The 11,367-nt window shown below is 44.1% G+C and overlaps 1 long non-coding RNA gene across 1 annotated transcript; it reads right to left on the bottom strand.

The window, feature by feature from the left end:
- Positions 1-939: 939 nt before the first annotated feature.
- Positions 940-4,259, bottom strand: LOC307181165. The gene is made up of 3 exons (XR_013826055.1): positions 4,101-4,259; positions 2,518-2,603; positions 940-1,024 (listed from the first exon to the last, which is right to left on the bottom strand). It is a non-coding gene; the product is annotated as an uncharacterized lncRNA (long non-coding RNA).
- Positions 4,260-11,367: the final 7,108 nt, after the last annotated feature.

Below are 11,367 nucleotides of genomic sequence, written 5' to 3'. Positions count from 1 at the left end.
CCCCTGGTACTCGGGTGCAACATTCCAGACGCTTTACTAACACTCTCCCCACTTGGAGAGTCAGCGCCTTTAACCTCCTGTTTGGCCCAGTTTGCAATTTCTGCGGAAGATGAACAGGAATAGCGAGAACCAATGAGAGGCTAGCTGGAGGTGTCTGGACGGGCAAATTTAACTCTCATTTCCCACCAGGAAGAGGAAATAACCAAAGGCTCAGTGTGCCGTGCCGGAACCAGATTAGGGCCTGAAGCCATCCTGCGGTGTTGCGGCCAGGTCACAAGAAAGCGAGTTGAAGAAAGGAGCTCAGGGGCACTGTAATTCACAAACCTGCAGAGTTATAAATGACAGCTCTCGTCCAAAAATAGACTGAAGTAAGGCTGCCAAGAGGACTTGAAAGCGGGGCAGAATTGCAGGAAACCGATTTCAGGAGGTAGACTGGAATTGCATTGAAAGCATAGGAAAAGAGGCAGAACGTACACAATGATGCACTTGGCCAAAAAGGGCGTATGCGTTTTTTCCTGAATATATTCAGGAAAAAACGCATACGCCCTTTTTGGCCAACCAAGCAAGCTTGCAAAGGAAATCTGCACTACAATGAAGTCTCACTTCCCCCCGATCAAAAGGGCCCTCTGAAAAAAGTGTAAAATCCAGAAAGGCAGGACAGGCCATGGAGAACTGGGAGCCTTGTTATGCTGATGGGCGGGATGTAAATTGCCAACAACCACTCGGGAGAAGTGTATGGTGTTTCCTGAAACATCTAAAAAACAAAGCAACAGAACCTAGGGCACTTCCACTTATGGTCCTATAGCTTAGGGAAATTAAAATCAAAAAGACACAGCCACCCCAAAGTTTGGAACGGCTCTGTTTACAAGAACCTCGTTTACAGTACAAGTTCAACATCGCAGAAAGTGAAAAATGGATAAAGAAGATGTGGTATTTACTTACAAAGCAATATCACTCAGCAATGAAATCTGTGTCATCAGGCCCAGAGCAGCACAATGAGTGGATTCAGGTATGATGATTCTAACTGAAATAAGTCACACAGAAAAAGAAACATCATAAGATATCAGTAATACACGGAATGTAAACTTGGCTACACAGGAACTGAATTACAGAACAGAACAGGGTCTCAAATTTAAAAAACCAACTTATGCTTGCTTAAGGGTAAAGGTGAGTTGGGGTGATGCATAAAACCAGAGATTGAAATGAGCACAGATAAAGTTCCTTAAGCCAAATATGGAATAGACAAGAGCTACTCCTTGCTCAACGAAATGGACTCAACACTGCATATTAAACGCCTAAGAATGTACCTGACTAGTAAGTATCTTAAAACCTATGGATTGCTATGTCTCCGAAAGAGAATCAAGCATGTGTACAGGGGCATAAACGCAGCAGTGATAGGATTGGAGAGGTTCGGTAAGCAAATGAAGACCCTTTGAAGTCATATTGCATGGTACCCATTACACGGGTCTTAACTCTCCAGGTTTAAGGTATTCTTCCTTCAGCTAAAACATGCATGTGGAACCCAAGTATGATCAACCATGTGAACGGCAGACGTGTTCAAATATGTCTCAGTTTTCCTCCCCTGGTACTCGGGTGCAACATTCCAGACGCTTTACTAACACTCTCCCCACTTGGAGAGTCAGCGCCTTTAACCTCCTGTTTGGCCCAGTTTAAAATTTCTGCGGAAGATGAACAGGAATAGCGAGAACCAATGAGAGGCTAGCTGGAGGTGTCTGGACGGGCAAATTTAACTCTCATTTCCCACCAGGAAGAGGAAATAACCAAAGGCTCAGTGTGCCGTGCCGGAACCAGATTAGGGCCTGAAGCCATCCTGCGGTGTTGCGGCCAGCTCACAAGAAAGCGAGTTGAAGAAAGGAGCTCAGGGGCACTGTAATTCACAAACCTGCAGAGTTATAAATGACAGCTATCGTCCAAAAATAGACTGAAGTAAGGCTGCCAAGAGGACTTGAAAGCAGGGCAGAATTGCAGGAAACCGATTTCAGGAGGTAGACTGGAATTGCATTGAAAGCATAGGAAAAGAGGCCGAACGTCCACAATGATGCACTTGGCCAAAAAGGGCGTATGCGTTTTTTCCTGAATATATTCAGGAAAAAACGCATACGCCCTTTTTGGCCAACCAAGCAAGCTTGCAAAGGAAATCTGCACTACAATGAAGTCTCACTTCCCCCCGGTAAAAAGGGCCATCTGAAAAAAGTGTAAAATGCAGAAAGGCAGGACAGGCCATGGAGAACTGGGAGCCTTGTTATGCTGATGGGCGGGATGTAAATTGCCAACAACCACTCGGGAGAAGTGTATGGTGTTTCCTGAAACATCTAAAAAACAAAGCAACAGAGCCTAGGGCACTTCCACTTATGGTCCTATAGCTTAGGGAAATTAAAATCAAAAAGACACAGCCACCCCAAAGTTTGGGACGCCTCCATTTACAAGAACCTCGGTTACTGTACAAGTTCAATATCACAGAAAGTGAAAAATGGATAAAGAACTTTTGGTACTTACGTACAATGCAGTATCACTCAGCAATGCAATCTATGTCATCAGGCCCGTAGCAGCATAATGAGTGGATTCAGGTACGATGATTCTAACTGAAATAAGTCACACAGAAAAAGAAACATCATAAGATATCAGTAATACACGGAATGTAAACTTGGCTACACAGGAACTGCATTCCAAAACAGAACAGGGTCTCAAATTTCGAAAACCAACTTATGCTTGCTTAAGGGGAAAGGTGAGTTGGGGTGCTGCATAAAACCAGAGATTGAAATGAGCACAGATAAAGTTCCTTAAGCCAAATATGGAATAGACAAGAGCTACTCCTGCTCAACGAAATGGACTCAACACCCCATATTAAACGCCTAAGAATGTACCTGACTAGTAAGTATCTTAAAACCTATGGATTGCTATGTCTCCAAAAGAGAATCAAGCGTGTGTACAGGGGCATAAACGCAGCAGTGATAGGATTGGAGAGGTTAGGTGAGCAAATGAAGACCCTTTGAAGTCATATTGCATGGTACCCATTACACGGGTCTCAACTCTCCAGGTTTAAGGTATTCTTCCTTCAGCTAAAACATGCATGTGGAACCCAGAGTATGATCAGCCATGTGAACGGGAGACGTGTTCAAATATGTCTCAGTTTTCCTCCCCTGGTACTCGGGTGCAACATTCCAGACGCTTTACTAACACTCTCCCGACTTGGAGAGTCAGTCCCTTTAACCTCCTGTTTGGCCCAGTTTGCAATTTCTGCGGAAGTTGAACAGGAATAGCGAGAACCAATGAGAGGCTAGCTGGAGGTGTCTGGACGGGCAAATTTAACTCTCATTTCCCACCAGGAAGAGGAATTAACCAAAGGCTCAGCATGCCGGGCCGGAACCAGATTAGGGCCTGAAGCCAACCTGTGGTGTTGCGGCCAGGTCACAAGAAAGCGAGTTGAAGAAACGAGCTCAGGGGCACTGTAATTCACAAACCTGCAGAGTTATAAATGACAGCTATCGTCCAAAAATAGACTGAAGTAAGGCTGCCAAGAGGACTTGAAAGCGGGGCAGAATTGCAGGAAACCGATTTCAGGAGGTAGACTGCAATTGCATTGAAAGCATAGGAAAAGAGGCAGAACGTCCACAATGATGCACTTGGCCAAAAAGGGCGTATGCGTTTTTTCCTGAATATATTCAGGAAAAAACGCATACGCCCTTTTTGGCCAACCAAGCAAGCTTGCAATGGAAATCTGCACTACAATGAAGTCTCACTTCCCCCCGGTCAAAAGGGCCATCTGAAAAAAGTGTAAAATCCAGAAAGGCAGGACAGGCCATGGAGAACTGGGAGCCTTGTTATGCTGATGGGCGGGATGTAAATTGCCAACAGCCACTGGGGTGAAGTGTATGGTGTTTCCTGAAACATCTAAAAAACAAAGCAACAGAGCCTAGGGCACTTCCACTTATGGTCCTATAGCTTAGGGAAATTAAAATCAAAAAGACACAGCCACCCCAAAGTTTCGAAAGGCTCTGTTTACAAGAACCTCGTTTACAGTACAAGTTCAACATCGCAGAAAGTGAAAAATGGATAAAGAAGTTGTGGTATTTACTTACAAAGCAATATCACTCAGCAATGAAATCTGTGTCACAAGGCCCTTAGCAGCACAATGAGTGAATTCAGGTATGATGATTCTAACTGAAATAAGTCACACAGAAAAAGAAACATCATAAGATATCAGTAATACACGGAATGTAAACTTGGCTACACAGGAACTGAATTACAGAACAGAACAGGGTCTCAAATTTAGAAAACCAACTTATGCTTGCTTAAGGGTAAAGGTGAATTGGGGTGCTGCATAAAACCAGAGATTGAAATGAGCACAGATAAAGTTCCTTAAGCCAAATATGGAATAGACAAGAGCTACTCCTTGCTCAACGAAATGGACTCAACACCGCATATTAAACGCCTAAGAATGTACCTGACTAGTAAGTATCTTACAACCTATGGATTGCTATGTCTCTGAAACAGAATCAAGCATGTGTACAGGGGCATAAACGCAGCAGTGATAGGATTGGAGAGGTTCGGTGAGCAAATGAAGACCCTTTGAAGTCATATTGCATGGTACCCATTACACGGGTCTTAACTCTCCAGGTTTAAGGTATTCTTCCTTCAGCTAAAACATGCATGTGGAACCCAAGTATGATCAACCATGTGAACGGGAGACGTGTTCAAATATGTCTCAGTTTTCCTCCCCTGGTACTCGGGTGCAACATTCCAGACGCTTTACTAACACTCTCCCGACTTGGAGAGTCAGTCCCTTTAACCTCCTGTTTGGCCCAGTTTGCAATTTCTGTGGAAGATGAACAGGAATAGCGAGAACCAATGAGAGACTAGCTGGAGGTGTCTGGATGGGCAAATTTAACTCTCATTTCCCACCAGGAAGAGGAATTAACCAAAGGCTCAGTGTGCCGTACCAGAACCAGATTAGGGCCTGAAGACATCCTGCAGTGTTGCGGCCAGGTCACAAGAAAGCGAGTTGAAGAAAGGAGCTCAGGGGCACTGTAATTCACAAACCTGCAGAGTTATAAATGACAGCTATCGTCCAAAAATAGACTGAAGTAAGGCTGCCAAGAGGACTTGAAAGCGGGGCAGAATTGCAGGAAACCGATTTCAGGAGGTAGACTGGAATTGCATTGAAAGCATAGGAAAAGAGGCAGAACGTCCACAATGATGCACTTGGCCAAAAAGGGCGTATGCGTTTTTTCCTGAATATATTCAGGAAAAAACGCATACGCCCTTTTTGGCCAACCAAGCAAACTTGCAAAGGAAATCTGCACTACAATGAAGTCTCACTTCCCCCCGGTCAAAAGGGCCATCTGAAAAAAGTGTAAAATCCAGAAAGGCAGGACAGGCCATGGAGAACTGGGAGCCTTGTTATGCTGATGGGCGGGATGTAAATTGCCAACAGACACTCAGGAGAAGTGTATGGTGTTTCCTGAAACATCTAAAAAACAAAGCAACAGAGCCTAGGGCACTTCCACTTATGGTCTTATAGCTTAGGGAAATTAAAATCAAAAAGACACAGCCACCCCAAAGTTTGGGACGCCTCCGTTTACAAGAACCTCGTTTACCGTACAAGTTCAATATCACAGAAATTGAAAAATGGATAAAGAACTTGTGGTACTTACGTACAATGCAGTATCACTCAGCAATGACATCTATGTCATCAGGCCCGTAGCAGCATAAGGAGTGGACTCAGGTACGATGATTCTAACTGAAATAAGTCACACAGAAAAAGAAACATCATAAGATATCACTAATACACGGAATGTAAACTTGGCTACACAGGAACTGCATTCCAAAACAGAACAGGGTCTCAAATTTAGAAAACCAACTTATGCTTGCTTAAGGGGAAAGGTGAGTTGGGGTGCTGCATAAAACCAGAGATTGAAATGAGCACAGATAAAGTTCCTTAAGCCAAATATGGAATAGACAAGAGCTACTCCTTGCTCAACGAAATGGACTCAACACCGCATATTAAACGCCTAAGAATGTACCTGACTAGTAAGTATCATAAAACCTATAGATTGCTATGTCTCCGAAAGAGAATCAAGCATGTGTACAGGGGCATAAACGCAGCAGTGATAGGATTGGAGAGGTTTGGTGAGCAAATGAAGACCCTTTGAAGTCATATTGCATGGTACCCATTACACGGGTTTCAAATACCCAGGTTTAAGGTATTCTTCCTTCAGCTAAAACATGCATGTGGAACCTAGAGTATGATCAACCATGTGATTGGGAGACGTGTTCAAATATGTCTCAGTTTTCGTAACCTGCTACTCGGGTGCAACATTCCAGACGCTTTACTAACACTCTCCCGAATTGGAGAGTCAGTCCCTTTAACCCCCGGTTTGGCCCAGTTTGCAATTTCTGCGGAAGATGAACAGGAATAGCGAGAACCAATGAGAGACTAGCTGGAGGTGTCTGGACGGGCAAATTTAACTCTCATTTCCCACCAGGAAGAGGAAATAACCAAAGGCTCAGCGTGCCGTACCGGAACCAGATTAGGGCCTGCAGCCATCCTGCGGTGTTGCGGCCAGCTCAAAAGAAATCGAGTTGAAGAAAGGAGCTCAGGGGCACTGTAATTCACAAACCTGCAGAGTTATAAATGACAGCTATCGTCCAAAAATATACTGAAGTAAGGCTGCCAAGAGGACTTGAAAGCAGGGCACAATTGCAGGAAACCGATTTCAGGAGGTAGACTGGAATTGCATTGAAAGCATAGGAAAAGAGGCAGAACGTACACAATGATGCACTTGGCCAAAAAGGGCGTATGCGTTTTTTCCTGAATATATTCAGGAAAAAACGCATACGCCCTTTTTGGCCAACCAAGCAAGCTTGCAAAGGAAATCTGCACTACAATGAAGTCTCACTTCCCCCCGGTCAAAAGGGCCATCTGAAAAAAGTGTAAAATCCAGAAAGGCAGGACAGGCCATGGAGAACTGGGAGCCTTGTTATGCTGATGGGTGGGATGTAAATTGCCAACAACCACTCGGGAGAAGTGTATGGTGTTTCCTGAAACATCTAAAAAACAAAGCAACAGAGCCTAGGGCACTTCCACTTATGGTCCTATAGCTTAGGGAAATTAAAATCAAAAAGACACAGCCACCCCAAAGTTTGGATCGGCTCTGTTTACAAGAACCTCGTTTACAGTACAAGTTCAACATCGCAGAAAGTGAAAAATGGATAAAGAACTTGTGGTATTTACTTACAAAGCAATATCACTCAGCAATGAAATCTGTGTCATCAGGCCCTTAGCAGCACAATGAGTGGATTCAGGTATGATGATTCTAACTGAAATAAGTCACACAGAAAAAGAAACATCATAAGATATCAGTAATACACAGAATGTAAACTTGGCTACACAGGAACTGAATTACAGAAGAGAACAGGGTCTCAAATTTCGAAAACCAACTTATGCTTGCTTAAGGGTAAAGGTGAGTTGGGGTGCTGCATAAAACCAGAGATTGAAATGAGCACAGATAAAGTTCCTTAAGCCAAATATGGAATAGACAAGAGCTACTCCTTGCTCAATGAAATGGACTCAACACCCCATATTAAACGCCTAAGAATGTACCTGACTAGTAAGTATCCTAAAACCTATGGATTGCTATGTCTCCGAAAGAGAATCAAGCATGTGTACAGGGGCATAAACGCAGCAGTGATAGGATTGGAGAGGTTCGGTGAGCAAATGAAGACCCTTTGAAGTCATATTGCATGGTACCCATTACACGGCTTTCAAATACACAGGTTTAAGGTATTCTTACTTCAGCTAAAACATGCATGTGGAACCCAAGTATGATCAACCATGTGAACGGGAGACGTGTTCAAATATGTCTCAGTTTTCCTCCCCTGGTACTCAGGTGCAACATTCCAGACGCTTTACTAACACTCTCCCGACTTTGAGAGTCAGTCCCTTTAACCTCCTGTTTGGCCCAGTTTGCAATTTCTGTGGAAGATGAACAGGAATAGCGAGAACCAATGAGAGGCTAGCTGGAGGTGTCTGGACGGGCAAATTTAACTCTCATTTCCCACCAGGAAGAGGAATTAACCAAAGGCTCAGCATGCCGGGCCGGAACCAGATTAGGGCCTGAAGCCATCCTGCGGTGTTGCAGCCAGGTCACAAGAAAGCGAGTTGAAGAAAGGAGCTCAGGGGCACTGTAATTCACAAACCTGCAGAGTTATAAATGAGAGCTATCGTCCAAAAATAGACTGAAGTAAGGCTGCCAAGAGGACTTGAAAGCGGGGCAGAATTGCAGGAAACCGATTACAGGAGGTAGACTGGAATTGCATTGAAAGCATAGGAAAAGAGGCAGAACGTCCACAATGATGCACTTGGCCAAAAAGGGCGTATGCGTTTTTTCCTGAATATATTCAGGAAAAAACGCATACGCCCTTTTTGGCCAAACAAGCAGGCTTGCAAAGGAAATCTGCACTACAATGAAGTCTCACTTCCCCCCGGTCAAAAGGGCCATGTGAAAAAAGTGTAAAATCCAGAAAGGCAACAGGCCATTGAGAACTGGGAGCCTTGTTATGCTGATGGGCGGGATGGAAATTGCCAACAGACACTCAGGAGAAGTGTATGGTGTTTCCTGAAACATCTAAAAAACAAAGCAACAGAGCCTAGGGCACTTCCACTTATGGTCTTATAGCTTAGGGAAATTAAAATCAAAAAGACACAGCCACCCCAAAGTTTGGGACGCCTCCGTTTTCAAGAACCTCGTTTACCGTACAAGTTCAATATCACAGAAAGTGAAAAATGGATAAAGAACTTGTGGTACTTACGTACAATGCAGTATCACTCAGCAATGAAATCTATGTCATCAGGCCCGTAGCAGCATAATGAGTGGATTCAGGTACGATGATTCTAACTGAAATAAGTCACACAGAAAAAGAAACATCATAAGATATCAGTAATACACGGAATGTAAACTTGGCTACACAGGAACTGCATTCCAAAACAGAACAGGGTCTCAAATTTAGAAAACCAACTTATGCTTGCTTAAGGGGAAAGGTGACTTGGGGTGCTGCATAAAACCAGAGATTGAAATGAGTACAGATAAAGTTCCTTAAGCCAAATATGGAATAGACAAGAGCTACTCCTTGCTCAACGAAATGGACTCAACACCCCATATTAAACGCCTAAGAATGTACCTGACTAGTAAGTATCTTAAAACCTATGGATTGCTATGTCTCCAAAAGAGAATCAAGCGTGTGTACAGGGGTATAAACGCAGCAGTGATAGGATTGGAGAGGTTCGGTGAGCAAATGAAGACCCTTTGAAGTCATATTGCATGGAACCCATTACACGGGTCTCAACTCTCCAGGTTTAAGGTATTCTTCCTTCAGCTAAAACATGCATGTGGAACCCAGAGTATGATCAACCATGTGAACGGGAGACGTGTTCAAATATGTCTCAGTTTTCCTCCCCTGGTACTCGGGTGCAACATTCCAGATGCTTTACTAACACTCTCCCCACTTGGAGAGTCAGCGCCTTTAACCTCCTGTTTGGCCCAGTTTGCAATTTCTGCGGAAGATGAACAGGAATAGCGAGAACCAAAGAGAGGCTAGCTGGAGGTGTCTGGACGGGCAAATTTAACTCTCATTTCCCACCAGGAAGAGGAATTAACCAAAGGCTCAGCGTGCCGTGCCGCAACCAGATTAGGGCCTGAAGCCATCCTGCGGTTTGCGGCCAGGTCACAAGAAAGCGAGTTGAAGAAAGGAGCTCAGGGGCACTGTAATTCACAAACCTGCAGAGTTATAAATGACAGCTATCGTCCAAAAATAGACTGAAGTAAGGCTGCCAAGAGGACTTGAAAGCGGGGCAGAATTGCAGGAAACCGATTTCAGGAGGTAGACTGGAATTGCATCGAAAGCATAGGAAAAGAGGCAGAACGTCCACAATGATGCACTTGGCCAAAAAGGGCGTATGCGTTTTTTCCTGAATATATTCAGGAAAAAACGCATACGCCCTTTTTGGCCAACCAAGCAAGCTTGCAAAGGAAATCTGCACTACAATGAAGTCTCACTTCCCCCCGGTCAAAAGGGCCATCTGAAAAAAGTGTAAAATCCAGAAAGGCAGGACAGGCCATGGAGAACTGGGAGCCTTGTTATGCTGATGGGCGGGATGTAAATTACCAACAGACACTCAGGAGAAGTGTATGGTGTTTCCTGAAACATCTAAAAAACAAAGCAACAGAGCCTAGGGCACTGCCACTTATGGTCCTATAGCTTAGGGAAGTTAAAATCAAAAAGACACAGCCACCCCAAAGTTTGGGACGCCTCTGTTTACAAGAACCTCGTTTACAGTACAAGTTCAACATCGCAGAAAGTGAAAAATGGATAAAGAAGTTGTGGTATTTACTTACAAAGCAATATCACTCAGCAATGAAATCTATGTCATCAGGCCCGTAGCATCATAATGAGTGGATTCAGGTACGATGATTCTAACTGAAATAAGTCACACAGAAAAAGAAACATCATAAGATATCACTAATACACGGAATGTAAACTTGGCTACACAGGATCTGAATTACAGAACAGAACAGGGTCTAAAATTTAGAAAACCAACTTATGCTTGCTTAAGGGGAAAGGTGAGTTGGGGTGCTGCATAAAACCAGAGATTGAAATGAGCACAGATAAAGTTCCTTAAGCCAAATATGGAATAGACAAGAGCTACTCCTTGCTCAACGAAATGGACTCAAAACCCCATATTAAATGCCTAAGAATGTACCTGACTAGTAAGTATCTTAAAACCTATGGATTGCTATGCCTCCAAAAGAGAATAAAGCATGTGTACAGGGGCATAAATGCAGCAGTGATAGGACTGGAGAGGTTCGGTGAGCAAATGAAGACCCTTTGAAGTCATATTTCATGGTACCCATTACACGGGTCTCAACTCTCCAGCTTTAAGGTATTCTTCCTTCAGCTAAAACATGCATGTGGAACCCAGAGTATGATCAACCATGTGAACGGGAGACGTGTTCAAATATGTCTCAGTTTTCCTCCCCTGGTACTCGGGTGCAATATTCCAGACGCTTTACTAACACTCTCCCGACTTGGAGAGTCAGTCCCTTTAACCTCCTGTTTGGCCCAGTTTGCAATTTCTGCGGAAGATGAACAGGAATAGCGAGAACCATTGAGAGGCTAGCTGGAGGTGTCTGGACGGGCAAATTTAACTCTCATTTCCCACCAGGAAGAGGAATTAACCAAAGGCTCAGCATGCCGGGCCGGAACCAGATTAGGGCCTGAAGCCATCCTGCGGTGTTGCGGCCAGGTCACAAGAAAGCGAGTTGAAGAAAGGAGCTCAGGGGCACTGTA

Source organism: Stenella coeruleoalba (genome assembly GCF_951394435.1).
Source record: "Stenella coeruleoalba genome assembly, contig: scaffold_131, whole genome shotgun sequence".
In the NCBI taxonomy this organism is placed as follows: Eukaryota; Metazoa; Chordata; class Mammalia; order Artiodactyla; family Delphinidae; genus Stenella; species Stenella coeruleoalba.
The sequence above is the reverse complement of the archived record's forward strand: the minus strand, read 5'-3'. Positions and strand labels throughout refer to the sequence as shown.